The 16,180-nt window shown below is 35.9% G+C and overlaps 1 protein-coding gene across 2 annotated transcripts in view; it reads left to right on the top strand.

The window, feature by feature from the left end:
- The window catches only part of MDGA2 (MAM domain containing glycosylphosphatidylinositol anchor 2), a gene marked incomplete at both ends in the record, with an annotated part of 688,627 nt that overhangs the window by 172,289 nt on the left and 500,158 nt on the right, over window positions 1–16,180 (top strand). The window lies entirely within an intron of this gene.

The raw sequence follows: 16,180 nt of genomic DNA, 5'->3' as shown, positions 1-16,180 counted from the left end.
GTCTTTACTTAAAATGAGCAGAATTAAAGCACAGGTACGGGCTGTCCACTGGCACAGCTGGCTTTTCCTGGCTCTGACCAGTGACCTTCCCTGATTGTAAGAGCCTCGTTGTTGTTCTGTTTATTCTGGTAAACTCAGGGTACACCTTGCTTCCAGTTGGTCTCTAATCTGAGTGCCCCCCCTTCTCCTTGGGTATACATAAGCTTCTCACTGTCCCCAAACAAACTCCTACTTTTGATTCTTAGCTATATAGCCCTAGACTTAGCTCTTCAGTTGGCTGAAGAGTATCATGAACAACAACAAATAATATTTTTGAGTTTTTAAAAATATACTAAAGACTCCATTAGGTACCTTTCATGTATAAACTTGTTGAACTGTGAAGTAGATACTATAAAATTATTTGCTTGACAATGAAGAAATGAAGGCTAAGATTTTTGAATCTATTCAGTCAGTGAGAGTCTAGCATCTTGCCCCGAACATCCAGCCTCTCCCCTTCTTTCCATATTCTGCCATCATGATCTGTTTCCCCAAATCTTGCCTAACTTTTTACTGCTTTCATTTTGAGACAATGGTTGGCTAACGTACTAAATTCACTCTAACCATCTTATTATGGCTTCAGAACTAATCTTCCTCCCCCTTTTGTGGAATAAATTACTCATATGCATTGAGAGGTGTTTGGTCTTATACAGTATACTTTACTATCCACTAAATGGCATAATAACTTTCCCAAAGTAAGCACTTCATCACAGTATGACAGAAATGACAAATGATGATAAGAGTTAAGCATTCTGTGTTTTAAGATGTAATTCTACTTTTTGATTTCTGGCAGACGTAAGAAATCATTTTATATCTGTGATTTTAATATCCCTAAAATTAAGTGGTGTAGTATATGTATCGGGAAAAAAAAAGATAGAAAATTTGAGCAACTGATGTTCACAAAATATTTTATAATTACAAATATATCAAGTACTGCCGTTGTATAAATAGTACTGTAAGTCATTCACTTTTTAAGAATCATTTATATTTTGGTTAAAAATGTATAGACTGGTGGTTTGATAGAACAGTGTGAATTAATTGCTAACAGCATTAGAATATGGAAAAGAAAATGAGATAAGTGCTAAGTGCAAAAAAACTCTTAAGATTTCATTTATACACCATTGCTATGGCTATGTATTTTACTGCTAAAATCACATGTAGGCGTAGCTCAAAAAAAGAATAAGCAATAATAAAATCATTGTATTTGGATAATGCAATTACAACATTTTGTCTGCTCTTCTGGATTATCATTAGTTTTTGATTTGTTAATTTTACAGTTAAAAGGATAAGGAAATCTCACTTGGTTTTTAATTCTTGTTCCCCAATATAGGTGACATTACCTTGAATAAGGAGCATTATATTCAGTATTCACTGAAAATATAATAACATCATAAACATTTTACTTGTGGAAAGCTTGTCTTGTGACAATAGAAGTTACATGGAGAGGAGAGTTACAGAAATTATTTTTCTTTATCATCTTCCATAATTTAATGTAAAATTGTAGTGTTTCTAGAGTGCGTCAGTAATTCTACTCACTAAACCTTTAATGTTTTCTGCATTTATAGTTTATTACTAAGATAATATCCCAAGAGAATATATGCCACCAGAAAGATTAGAGTAATTTTAAAATTTGGAATTATGAAAAATTACCTAATATTAATTGTTTTGTTGATTTGAATAACTCATTTTAACCAAGTTTAGGTGTTCCTAAGTGAAAAGTAAAGAACATTTTGCTAGAGATGATTAGTTTGAAAAATGAGAAAAAACTGCCATTATGCATTGTTTTTGAATAAATAGGTCTTTTCCTGAATTATGTTTCTTAGACTGTTCATACCATAGTTTTTCCTCATTTCCCTTTAGTTTATTTTAAAATGTATTTAACTAGTTTAATCTAGAATAGAAATAAGGTGATACTTTTCAAATATTAAAACCATTTTACATTTTTCTCACTACTAAATGATTTAACACACACTATTGAAATGGCATGTGACAATATTCAGTCTATTACCAAAAAACACAAAAACCCTCCATCAATGCCATTAGTCATAAGAAATAGAAGAATGATCCAGAATACCTTCCCTTACGCTCTAGTTGCTATTCTGAGAGCCATCTGACTTCTATGGAGGCAAAAAAGAAAAAGAATTCACTTGTTTCTTGCATTATCAACCCATAATATTTTGGAATATTATAACAGTTGTAAGAGTGATTGAGAACCTTCTCCCTAACACTACCCCAATTAGAGGAGGATGATAATCTTCCCCCACAACAATGCTGAGATAGATTTGTTGTAAACAAATCCTCTGTTGCTGATAAATTATAACATATATATTCATTCCCTGAAAACTTCTATCATAAAATTTAGAAAAACTTCTTAGCTGTGTATGAAATCAACCTCATTTTCTTATCTTCATCAATGGATGCCAATTTGGCCACTAGAAATAGCTACTTCTGGGAGACTTTTTCATTTTTTTTTAAAGATTTAGATATTTATGCATACAAGAGCTGGGGTGTAAGCCAGAGGTGTGGGGTGGCGGGGTGCTGTTGAGAGGATTCACCAGAGACAGTGGGGAGCAGAACAGTCAGAGTGACTGAAATACACTGCTGAGGGGAGTAGCAGCAGGTGAGTCAGGAGAGGCCTGCCAAGCCATATGGGTCACTTCCCTGGCCAGGGATCAAACTAGTGCTGCAGTAGCTGCATATTGCTTCATAGTGCTGATGGTTAACCCCTTGCGCCACCAGCGAGATCCCATACTTTTTCATTCTTTTCTATTTTTTTAAATTTATTTATTTATTTATACAAGCACTGGGTACAGTCAGAAGCACGGGAGGGTGAGAGAAATTCACCAGAGCCAGAGTGGGGAACAAAACAGGCAGACTGATGAAATACACTGCTGAGGGAAGCAGCGGGCACAGCAGGAGTGGTCTGCGCGCCATGTGGGACCCTCGCTGGCAGCTGGGGATCGAACTCGCACTGCAGAGGCTGTGGGCAGCTTCACAATCCAGCGCTCAACCACTGTGCCACTAGGGGAGGCCCTACTTTTTTTTTTTTTTTTCAAGATTTATTTATTTATACAAGCACTGGGTACAGACAGAAGCGTGGGAGGGTGAGAGAATTCACCAGAGTAGAGCTGGGAACAGAATAGGCAGACTGATGAAATACACTGCTGAGGGGAGCAGCGGGCATGACAGGAGAGGTCTGTTGCGCCCATGTGGGACCCTCGCCGGTGGCCGGGGTTTGAACCGGTGCTGCAGAGGCTGCGGCCAGCTTCGCAGCCCAGAGCTCAACTGATGAGCCACCAGGGGAGGCCCCCTACTTTTTCATTCTTAATCTTGATAGATATGGCAGGTAATCTCTCAGTGGCATTGCTGTTAAACTGGAGAAACCAATCCCATGGGAAGATTCACAAAGTCTGTCAATAATGTCATGGGGCTGCACCTTCATAGTCAACCTAGCTTGAGTGTCAGTGGCTGTTTTAATTTCCTTTATATAGAGGAGCCATAAGGGAGAAGGAGGGAAACCCCACTACCTCTATAGACATAAACTTTCTGGTTGTCTTTGTAATTTAAAAAGAAGGTGCTAGTTTCTTCCCAAATATAATCCAAAACATACTTTTTTAAGTCTGTTGAGATAAAAAAAAATTGGAGTATTTATGCCATGTTATCATGTAGGTCATTGTATATGATTTTCATATTTTTTTCTGGTGTATTTCATACATATATAGCAATCAAATAAAATAGAATCACATTTATTTCCAGAGTCTTTCTATGGATGTAAAATCTGGAAAAAAAAAAAAACACCTTTTTTTCTCTCCAAATTTCTAGTCCTCAGTGTGAAGCAGATTTGACATTTCAAATGCAATTTTAAGTGATTATTATTTGCATAGTAAATTCTCAAGATTCCCTATATGCCCAGACACTTTGCAATGAGCTAAAGTCATTTGAAAAGCAATGCACCTGGCATTCATATCCAAAAGAGGTGCCAACTTGAACTAAAATACACTTTAAAAAAATTTCCCCATTGGTTTAAGCTAGATTTTAATGCTATTTTAACTCCTTAGTTAAAAGAAAATTGGCCCTGAGAAATTTGTTTTATGAGTTCAGGAGAATTTCTGCTGGGCATAACTAAAGACTCCAGTCTACCTTTGTTTTAGCTGATTTATTATCATTTAGAATTGGGTTAATTTTGGCCTCAGCTGCCAGCCCTCATCACAATCAGAATTGCTATCCACATTAAGTCTTTCCTTGAAGAGACTTCAGAAAGAAAAACTACTTATTCCACTCAGCTGTGATTAAGAGTTTTCTAGTGGATAGGGACAAATAATTGGTGTCAGGCTTTTCAACTTAGATAGATGAAGGGCGACAAAATCCACATGAGTGTCCATCTACTTTGAAGCTGCCATAATTATATTCAGTTTGTAATTCCCATAAAGGACAAGTTTACTCATCCTTTTTCTTTCTTTGAAACATCTTTTGAAGATCACAAATGAGCAAGAAAATTAAACCAGGTCTCCTGAGGTTGGTTTGAGGCCATCCCCTGGCTGCCTTTATCACTGTCATCCAGTTACAGCTGCGTGGGTTATCAGGCCTGGGCTTGCTCCTCAGGTTCTCTTCTCTTTCCTATGTGGTAGTTTTTGCTTTCCCTGTATTAGCACTGTTACGCTACTGGCCACCGTGGCTACCCATTATTAGAGGAAGCAGATCCAATTTTTTTAGCTTGTTACCCAGTGTTTTCCACTTTCTGCTCCATCCTCCTACAAACATTTCATTATGTAAAAGGCACTGTGCTAATAGAGTTTTCACTGTAGTCATGTTTTCAGTATGGAGTTGTTGTTTCACATGGGTTCTTTGGTCTAAGACCAGTTAATAAGGCTAAAGTATTAAATACTATTAATACTATTAAATACTATAAAGGTGATAAAAATGATCACCTACTTTGTTAGACTGTGTTCTCAGTACATATACTCAATATTCTCATTCAATTGTCAGAACAAACTCATTTATCCTCACTTTGCAGATAATGAAACTGAGGTGAATGGGGTTACATGCTTTGCCCTAGTCAAAGAGCTGGTAAGTGGGAGAGAGAGGAACCATATTCAAGCAGTGTCTCTTTAAGAGGTCACCCATTTACCTCCTGCATTATGCTGCCTCTTCAGCTACTTCTGAATATTAAAAATTATGCCAGACTATCAAAAGCTTTAAATGATGCCCTCATTCATGCCATTGTAGGGCATATTGATGGTGGAAGGAGGATGTAAGGTGACTGTCTCCTTTTGCAGAGCCCGTACTCAGCACCTTTATTGTATATCATTTCGCCAGCTTCATGTCTATTACCAGATTTCCTATTGCGTGAATCCTTATTGAACTAATTTTGCATTCCTACAAAATGTACTTTGTATGTCATTATTTTGATCACTCAACTACCCATAGTCAGCCATTGATTTATAATAATGCTTAGTCTTTGAGGAGGGTGAAGGAAACCTTTCTCACATACTAAAAAGTTCCATTTCTCCCCCGACTCTTCCTGCCAGGCTAAACTTGGCTTCTCATCTCTGCCGTTTTGGCAGGCATTTATCATAAATCTTTGTGGCTTTTTGTTAGGAAAGTAGTAATTTGTGATCTTAGTGCCATTTTAAAGAATAGAGTTATTTCCCTAGTGGCAACTTGACTATCCCTCTTTAGTTGTAATTGCTCCAGTCACAGTCTCTGAGTTGATGGTGTATCCCAAACAATGGTCTTATTCATTCTAGAAGTGATTCAATTGACTTTTCTCCTTTTCCTGTATTACCTATGCTGTGCAAAGTAAAGCACATGCTTCAGAAAGTGTAATCGAAGATACTGGTGGAATGAAATAGTGCATATGTTTGCTTGTGTGTGTGTATATATGTGTGTGTGTATTATAAAGTGATCAATTATATTATAAAATATAGATATATCTATATTATGATATTGGCAATGTATGATATGTATACAATGTATGATATCTAACATATCTAATATCTATTAGATATCTGTATATCAAGTGTATCCTGATGTACTTGTGTACTATAACACACACACACACACTCAGGCACACACACATTTGAGAGCGGTATTTTGAAGACTTCAATTGGAAATTACAGTCTCTTGAAATGTAACCCTGTTATTCAAAGAACAGAAACCCATTTGATCTAACATAAGTTGCAAGGTGGCAACAAGTTATCTCATGGACATCAGTATCCTGTAAATCAGACACAGCCTTGTCACAAAGAGACTGAGACAGAAATTGGAAGATCAGAAAAGCAGATACCTCTTTATAGCTCACCACACCAACTCTAACTCTGTCTCTCTCATTCTCATCTGCTTATCTGTGTCTGGTCTCTCTCTACCTTTCTACCTGAATTTTGCATAGTTGCAAATGATGAGGTATGTTTTAGTCTGAGTTATCTAACAAAAATTGTTGTCACTTGATGTCAATACCTTCAAGAAACAGAATAGGATAGAGAACCTACCATATGTGTTGTTTTCTCCTGTATCTCATATCTGCCTCAGGTTCTTCTGATACCCAGTTATCTGTGGACTGTTAAAAATGGCTCTGTGTGTCTGTTGTGTGTACATAATAAATTAGAAATGATTTAAAAATAAACTACCCAATTTATTTTGCAGTAATTGTCTAGGGAGAACCTGTATTTATTATAAAATTCTTGCATTATATGCATTGGTAACTTGTCCTAAGCTGTTTTCTCGGTGGGCATTTATTTGACCATTACATTGAACTATCAGCATTATACTATAATTTAAGTTACATCCATTATGGATTAAGGGAATCCAATTGAATAAGTAGTAGTCAGAACTCTATAGAGTTTTCTTACTATTACAGGAAATGAATCAAGACAATAAAAGGGGTGAGATGAAAATTACTTCACACAATATCTGGCATATAACTGGTGATCAAAAAATATATCTATTTTTTTTTTTTTATTTATTTATACAAGTACTGGGTACAGTCAGAAGCGCGGGAGGGTAAGAGAATTCACCAGAGCCAGATCAGGGAGCAGAGCAGGCAGAAGGACCGAAGTACACTGCTGAGGGGAGCAGCGGGTGGCAGGAGAGGTCTGCGCGCCATGTGGGACCCTCCTCCGGTGGCCGGGGAGCAGGGGGGATCGAACTGGCACTGCAGAGGCTGCGGGCAGCTTCGCAACCCTGCGCTCAACCACTGCGCCACCGGGGAGGCACTATATCTATTATTTTAACAATACAGTGTAGATGTCCCTTTACCCAGAAGTTTGCTTGGAAATTAAGAATGCCAGTATAACCCTATTCATCTCTTTTTGTATGAATTATCCCATTTTTTCAAAGTTCACCTTTTGGGAATTTGTACATAAATGATTCTCAAAGGAATGTTTTTTAGTGAAATGGGACCAGGGAACATGAAAATCATTTTAATACTAATTGAGTTTCAGATTCAAATTTGCTAAACTATTTGCTAAATTATGGCATACTCCTTTTCCTCAGTTATGTATTTAGCTTCAGGAATTGTGAGATTATTAAATTTTTTTTCCTGTCTTAAAGTTTAGGTCTTCAAAACACACACACACACACAAGCTTCCATTTCTAAAACATCACAATATCTCCAGACTATTTTTTTTAGCAAACCACAAATATACATAAATGCTTCCATTTTGTAGTAAAGTTTTAAAAATTTTCTCTATATTCTTTGAGCATTGGTTTATATTTAGCTAGTATTTTCAATATTTTAGTAGGAGACAGGGACAAGGAGAAGCCAAAATAATTTTCTAGAATTGAAATCTTCTAGATAAAATGTTACCTTATTTTAGTCAAATTCATTTTAAAAGACTATGATTGGTATCACTTAAGTATTTATAAAACTTCCATTTTGGTAGTAATCACTTGGGACACTGAGGGTACAGCTCATTGCCTCTTCTTGGGAAATTCTGTTCAGTGACTCTTAGATAGAAGTTGTAATTTTATTTTTTTTAAAGATTTATTTATTTTTGTGCATACAAGAGCTGGAGTACAGGCCAGAGATGGGGGGGGCGGGCGGTGAGAGGATTCACCAGAGACACAGTGGGGAACAGAACAGGAAGACTGACTGAAACACACTGCTGAGGGGAGCAGCGAGCAAGTCAGGAGAGGTCTGCTGAGCCATGTGGGTTTCTCCCTTGCTGGCTGGGAATCAAACTCGTGCTGTAGAGGCTGAAGATTGCTTCCTAATACAGTGCTTAACCCCTTGCGCCACCAGGGAGGCCCAGAAGTTATAATTTTAATATGAACTTGTATTTTTAACCCTAACATCTATTCTGGCAGAATTTTATAACTTTAAAAATTATCTCAGGAAATTATTTTTTTTTATTTAATTTTTATACATATCTTTTTTTAAATTTTTGCGTGGGAGAACTGGGGTGTAGGCCAGAGGTGTGGGGGTGAGAGGATTCACCGGAGACACAGTGGGGAGCAGAACAGCTAGATCTACTGAAATGCACTGCTGAGGGAACCAGTGGGTGTGACAGGAGAGGTCTGCTGCCCCATATGTGGGTCACCTCCCTGGCCAGCCATCCAACTCATGCCGCTGTGATGATAGCACTGACTTAACCCCTAGGCCACCAGGGAGGCCCTCGGGAAATTTTTAGCACTCAGGATGTTTGTAAATCATGTCTGTGAAGGAGTTATCCTTGTTTGCTCTCTTCCTTCCCAGTTCCAAATGTTTGTGGATCTCACCGAACATGATCACTAGTTTTATTGGAAACATTTCTTGTGAGTTAGATTTAAAAGTGGCAGAAGGATTTAGAGTTTATTAAACTTCTTTTTTTTAAGATTTATTTATTTATTCATACAAGTACTGGGGTACAGGCCAGAGGTGTATGGAGTGAGAGGATTCACCAGAGACAGAGTGGGGAGCAGAACAGGGACATCCACTGAAATACACTGCTGAGGGAAGCAGTGGGAAAGGCAGGAGAGGTCTGCTGTGCCATGTGGGTCTCCTCCCAGGCCAGGGATTGAACTGGTGCTTCAGTGGCTGGGAATAGCTTGATAGGCTGCGTCTTAACCTCTTGTGCCATATTAAACTTCTAATGGCAAACAGAATCGTCCATCTACGAGTGCTGTTAGCTGAAGAAGTTTATATTTCTCATTTATATTTCTAATTAGAACAATTTACAGTCTTCAGTCATAGGAATACATAGGAATCCCACAGATTTGAATTTAGGGACTGTTATCAAAGCACCTCACTCACCTATGAATTTCTTTGTTATTGTTGTTTCAGTTCTTTCAAAGTGTTCCTCTTTGAAATACTTTGAAATTGGGTTTCCAGGAAAAGTGAATAGCTTTGAACTTCAGTAGTATCGTTCACTTCACATGAAAATAAGAAAACTGGGATCAGATGTTGTTCAAATCTTTTTCATTAAGTGTCTACCTTTGGTCTTTTTTCTTTCTTTCTTTCTTTTTTTTTTTTTGATGCCTTATTGTGGTTCAGTCTGTAGTCTGCAATCATTACAGGTATTTGTGGGACTTGAATATATTTGAGCCACAGAGCAGAGTCTGTAAGGGAGGAATGCTCACAGTGGGAAGCCACTTTCCTGAGAAATAAATGTACCACAGAAAATTTAAATTGCTTCCATTTTTTTTACAGTGCTATTCTGTTTATAAAACTAAGACATACTCTCCATTGTTATTTCCAGGTTTGAGTTCCTTCTCTTCTAATATCTTTACAATTCTCTTTCTTATTTCTGTTTTCAGTAAGTAGTTTGACTAAATGTTCCTCCTGGGGCAGCTGCCTGAGTCCTGCTAGTTTTGTGCTTACACATCACAGTGTATGCATTTTTTAAGTTGCATGGCATGCAACTATGAAAGTACTTCATTTTTTGACTCTTTCATGAAATAATTAAGAAACTTTGGGGTTACTCTAATTACACATCTTTTCCCCACTGTCTTCTTAGCTGATAAGTCAGTGTACCGTTGCCATCTATATAGGAGAATTCTTAAATACAAAATTATAATTAATAAGCAGTTTTAGAGTTCCATGATCAGAGTTGTTTATTCTTTTAAATTTGGAAAGGAAATTCAGAGATTTTCCTTTAAAAATATCAAATTAGAGGCAGTTTCTTTGTAGAATGTGAAGCTGTGTGAAATAAATAACATGGTACACCTTTCTTATTTAAGTATTTATAATTAATATTTACACAGCTATACATATAATGAATATATACTCTCAGTCAAATAATTGGGATAAAAACACTTTCTTGAGCTGCGTACATTTCTAATGTAGGGACTTGGTGTAGACCTTTCTAGTAAATGTGGGAGATGTTCCAAGGTGAGCAGATGTGTATCAGGTATACTCATTTTATTCTTCGTTTTTTTCTATTTGACAGTCCCTACATAGAACTAGGATCTCCTGAGACCTGCTTTTAGTGTCCTGTGGCATGCCATTATGTAATGTCTTGTTTTTTAAGCAAACAGATTCTTTATATGAGCCACCTGGTGAGTCCGGGGTTGCCAAAATGTTATTGACATATAGAATTTTTATTTGGTATTTCCACTACCTTCACATACTTTTTTCATCTTTCATTATGAATTTCGCATGAATTTGTAGATCTTTCCCCTCTTATAGCAAGTCTTTCCATTCCGTTCTTTGTACCTCATCTCATTGAGTATCATTATTAATATGCAAAAACAGGAGGAAAAAATACAACAAATTGTAAATAGTGTAGTGCAAACTTGCAATTTTGTATATTTTTTCTTAGTTTAAACATACTTCCTTTGTTCCTATGTAATTTTCAAAATATTTCAAAATCATTTCCAGGTTCCAGTTACTCTTGTTCTTCCTCTGTGTATTCATATTTGCAGGGAAACCAGGACAAATATTTATTTCATATGATTTATGATCACTTAAAGGGTGAGAGATTATAATATTCAAAACAGGAACACTCAGATCATATCCTGTATTAAGCATCCCTATAAAAGAATATTAAATCTCTTAGGAGTCAATTTTAATATTACCTATGGGTCAGAATGAAGAAAATGGTATTATCTTTTTCTTTACCATAGAAAATCAGAATCATATCAAATAAAAATATTTTATCTTGTAATTTTAAAATTCAAAATAAGAGATTCCAATTCATGGAATAACCACTACTATATTGGAGAATATACTTTGGTTCATACAATATTAAAATACTTATTTGAAAATTATGAACATGCCTTCTATTTCTACTCTTCCCACTAATCTGAAAATAATTCTGCTTCTTAACGTCTTTAACAGAACTTGGCAGAAATAGCTACCATAACACTTCAATTAGTTCATTTTCTGTGTTAATTCTCATAAAAATTTTGATAAAAGCAGGTGTTCAAGATTTACCAAATTGTGAAGTAAAATATATTTAGTACCTGGAAATTTCCTTTTATTACATTCTTTCACTTAAGAGTTTGATATAATCTTTCTCCATCTTCCTCATATTGAGAAAACACACACATACAGAGACACACACACAAAGAAGAAGAAAAATAAAGGAGAGGGAGGTGACAAGTTATTATAATTAAAAAAAGTATTTAATGTGTCACAATCTAGGAGGAATTATTCACCTTTTAACACAGCATAGCCTGGTCAGGCTTATAGAGAAATCAGGCCATTGTCTCGCACTTCAACTCCCAACCTCTGCCAAATTTCTGCACGTAATTCTTCTTGTAAAAGTCAGAGTCCTTTCCCTAGCACCTCTTATCAGTAAGTTAATAAGTCAAAGATACCAAGGAGACTGTAAGAGGGGGGACTGATGGTGTCACTTTGCCTTCTGGGAGTATATTTTTAGTACATAGTGTTCTGCTGAACAACAGAAACAGGCTGAGCCATGATAATTTAGAGATTATTCTGGTCAAAGAATATACACTACCTCAAATTCACTAGGGCATAAATAGTTCTCCTCCTGGTTAAAGAAGCATTGAAAGGCAGAAGAAAATATAACTTTATCCCATGGAACTATACCAGATAAATTTCTGGCCATCACTGGAAATTGAACTTGAAACTCTGCATTTCAACCCTGCCAAAAAGTCGTGCATTCCTTCAGTCCCAGAAGACATCAGGAGTGCAAAGCTTAATTCACACATCCTCTTCTGTTAGAAGACTCTTCTGAATATGTTATTAATCTGGGATATCAGATTAGTATAACAGAACTTGAGGAGGGAAAGGTTTATGGAAAAGATAAAAAATTTGAAAAATTAACTGTATAAAAATGAGTACTATGTTCTTAACAACATGAAAGAAAAATGTAGTTGTCAAAATAATTTACTATATCAATAGTGTATAGCTCTAAACTATATCTACTATTGTTATTTAAAAAAACAAAAATAACAACAAAAATGACACTATGACATGATACTAGGAAATCACCGTAAAATATCAAAGTAATATTTTGAAATATAGATTAACAAGCTAAGATGAAAAAAGGAAATTAGTCTAATTTTGAAATGGTAGAAAAAGAAAAATACAATGAACAGCAGAGTTAATGGGTACAAAGAAAGAAAGCAAGTAGTATAAAGGAATACTGTTAGAAGCTGTTTCTTCTTTGGAAAAAATTGTATTTTTGCCTCCATCTCCAGATTTTGTTTCTGAATTATTGTTTATACCACTCCAAAACCTCTTGCTATATGTTACCTTGAACTGGAATTGCTTTTCTTGATGTACTAAATCTCAATTATGAATTTGCATTTGTGTAGCCCTCCCTGTGTTTGTCAAATATTTGCAGAAAACATACTTCTAAAATGCATGCTGATTGTTAATATGTGATTAATATTTCTTCTGGGAAATCACATAACAGGAAGAAATGCTAAATCTTCTCATCCCACTCTGGTTACTTATATGCTAAAGCATTTACAGCTAGTACAGTTTATCTAAATTCACTAAGTAATCTATATCTTTTGATTATTCACCCTTTGTCAATCTGCTGGTGCTTTATCAGAATACCCCATCATTCTTCTCCCCAACTATTGGGTTCAATGGTATGGCACCTTTGGTTCAGAATATCTCACTATATTGACTAATCTCTACTACTGAAGTATTTTTATCCAAAGCCTTTCTATAGCATGACCTTTATGTTTCAGTACTTCCCTAAGTATGCTTATTCAGTAAGGCCTAATGTTGTTTGTAACCAGAACACATTCACAAAGTCTGTCACCATCGCTTCTCTATAAAACATTAGTGAAGGGATGCCCTTGAAATTTTCAGGGATCATATTTCTTTCTTAAAAGAAGTTACTTCATTTAATCATTTGCATTTATTTTCTTTCATGTAGGAACATTCTAACTTACATTTGTCTTCTGATTCATCCCTCACCAGTAGTTTCACATCTCTTTAACTCTTAAAAATGCGTACAACTTTCTTGCTGACACTGACTCATGTCTATTTTAGTGTGCACACTCTCTTCCATTTTTGAAACTGTTCCACGCTGTCTTATTCTAAAATGTTGCATCCTCCAAATACTTATAAAACATTCAAACTTGAAGGCTTTTCTTCCCTCCTCACCTTTTCAGTAGCAACATTTGATTCATCCTTATTAGTGTTTATTTGTCAGAACTATTTTTCCATCATTCCCCAATTCCAGAAGTTAATATCCCCAAAGCACCTACATTTATCAGCTGAAATTCACCTATTTTGTGAATTGTGAATACAATTCTAGTAGCAGTGTGAGTACATAGCTTTTATAATATTACAAACCAAAGATTTCCAAGTACTTTATGCTATAATTTTAGCATGTCATTTAGCATCTGTTACCTCATATTTTAAATGTTCATCTATGTGGTTATTTTCTGTGAGATTTAAAGACTTGCTGAAGCAGAGATAGTTTTACTCTACCATCAGCTTATATAACACCAGGTCGTGGACCTCACTGTACCTGTGGGTTGACACTGTGAGTGTCAACTCTCACCCAAAGACAGATTTTCTCAGACATTTCTAACTATTTCTAGCTCTTTAGCTCCTTTCATTAATTTTCTAGGGGTGAGCCAATTATTTAGAGATTATCAAAGTATTTTAATGATACTATAATTCTGTGACTAAAACAACTCATTAGAATTATGTTTTCTAAAATTTAGTTAACTTCTGAGGTTCTTTATTCTTTTCTCTTGAAATTGTGTGGGGTTTCTAAACGTGTGCTTTTCAATTTGGTCCGTGGACCAAGGTAAGAGTTAGGTGGAGGTCCAATAAGGAAGGGTCCAATACACAAAGTGAGAAATGAGTAAAATATTTCTGGAAAGTTCAAGAGATCCTTAGTATTTACTATGTGAGATGATAATGAAAATTGTTCCAGTCATCTTTTGCTGATTGTGTGCCTTATAATGACATGAGTATATTATTTCAGAATCCTGCATTTTGAATCTTGAAGTTTTCAAAGCAAAAATACATTAGTATGCATTGAAACTTTACATCATCCCTTTGCAAGAAAAAAATATATATATTTAAAACTGAAAGACAAGGCAACTTAACATGTATGCAAAAGCTGAAATAACCAAAAGTTACACCCAGACCTGGACAACAGTTGACCATACTTTATGGAATTAGGTGGCCTTTATTTAAAATTACTCTTTTAATATTTCTTTCATAGTGTGTAAATGTATATAACATTAGAGTTCCCAATAAATTATAATTTTATAACTCTAGAGTGAGATAGTGTGAAATACTTTAAATTTTATTAGAGAAAGGGAAATTACTTTTTTAATGAATTTAATTTAATTAATCCCCCAATATTAGTGACATACAATAAGAGTATATTTCTCATCATTGTTACAGTTTCTATAATGTGCTTGTAAGGTTGGGAGCCTTCCACATTGTGGTTCATGGACTGAGATGCCTTCAGTCTTACGTCTCTACCATTCTCTACAACATAATAGCTTTTACCTTCTATGAAGAGGAAATGACAGCATGGTGAAGACACAAGTTTCTTTGCCACTTCATTTTAAAGACAAGTGCTCGCAATTTATTTATTTATTTTTTTATATAGGCATGTTTTTATTTATTTATTTGTTTGTTTGTTTTTTGTTTATACATGCACTGGGTACAGTCAGAAGTGCGGGAGGGTGAGAGAATTCACCAGAGCCAGAGCGGGGAGCAGAGCAGGAAGAAGGACCGAAGTACACTGTTGAGGGGAGCAGCGGGCGGCAGGAGAGGTCTGCGCGCCATGTGGGACCCTCCTCTGGTGGCTGGGGAGCAGCCGGGGATCGAACCAGCGCCGCAGAGGCCGCAGGCAGCTTCGCAACCCAGTGCTCAACCGCTGCGCCGCCGGGGAGGCCCTGCCACTTCATTTTAAAACTGAGATGTCCCTTTTGTTAACATAGTATTGGAGAGAATTAGTGTATCTCCCCATCTTTATGCAATGCAGCTGGTGCTCTATAATAATAATTCTTATTTTTTTTGTAAGGACCAAATCTTTGGCAGACAACTGATTATCCCAGTTTTGTGCAACAGTTGTGCTTGCCTTCATCTTGAAAATAAAGCTGCCCTTATTCATATTAACGGATGCAACATTCCTTCCATTGTCACAGAGACTATATGTAAGGCAGCATATTATGGTCTATTTTCAAATATATCTTAATAAATACTGGTAAGTGTATTTATAGTAAGTTATACTAAAATAAACCAAAATTAGATGTGATAAAAAGCAGATAGTTTTATTTTGATATTGATATTTTAAAATTTTATCCTTATGTTTGCTCTGGAGATTCTCTTCAATTGTTTTATGATGATAAATAATTTTAGTGTGAATATGACTCTGCTAGGAAGTTATTTCCTAATTTCTGGTCCCTTTTGTAACTTACTTTAGGTTGGAAATAGATGATGCTCCTTTAAATCTGATCTGTGAGATTTACCTTTTCTCTAGCTCCTTGGCTTGGGAGAAGTTCATGTGTGTGTTTCAATGGACTTTACTCAGAGAAAGTAAGGAAAGAGAGAAGGGACAGATCTAGAAAGCTGTGTTTGAACACATTAGGGATCTAATTGTTTACTAACAAATATTAAGAACTTCATATTTAAGTAAGGTTTGAATAAAACTGAAATAAAAAAAGTTAATTAAGCGTTACAGGTTTCCCGGGTATCCCTGGTGGCCTACGGGTTGAGTCTCAGTGCTGCTACCACCGTGGCCTGGGTTCATTCCCCAGCCAGCGAGCT

This window comes from Talpa europaea (genome assembly GCF_964194135.1).
Source record: "Talpa europaea genome assembly, chromosome: 8".
Taxonomy (NCBI): domain Eukaryota; kingdom Metazoa; phylum Chordata; class Mammalia; order Eulipotyphla; family Talpidae; genus Talpa; species Talpa europaea.
The sequence above is the reverse complement of the archived record's forward strand: the minus strand, read 5'-3'. Positions and strand labels throughout refer to the sequence as shown.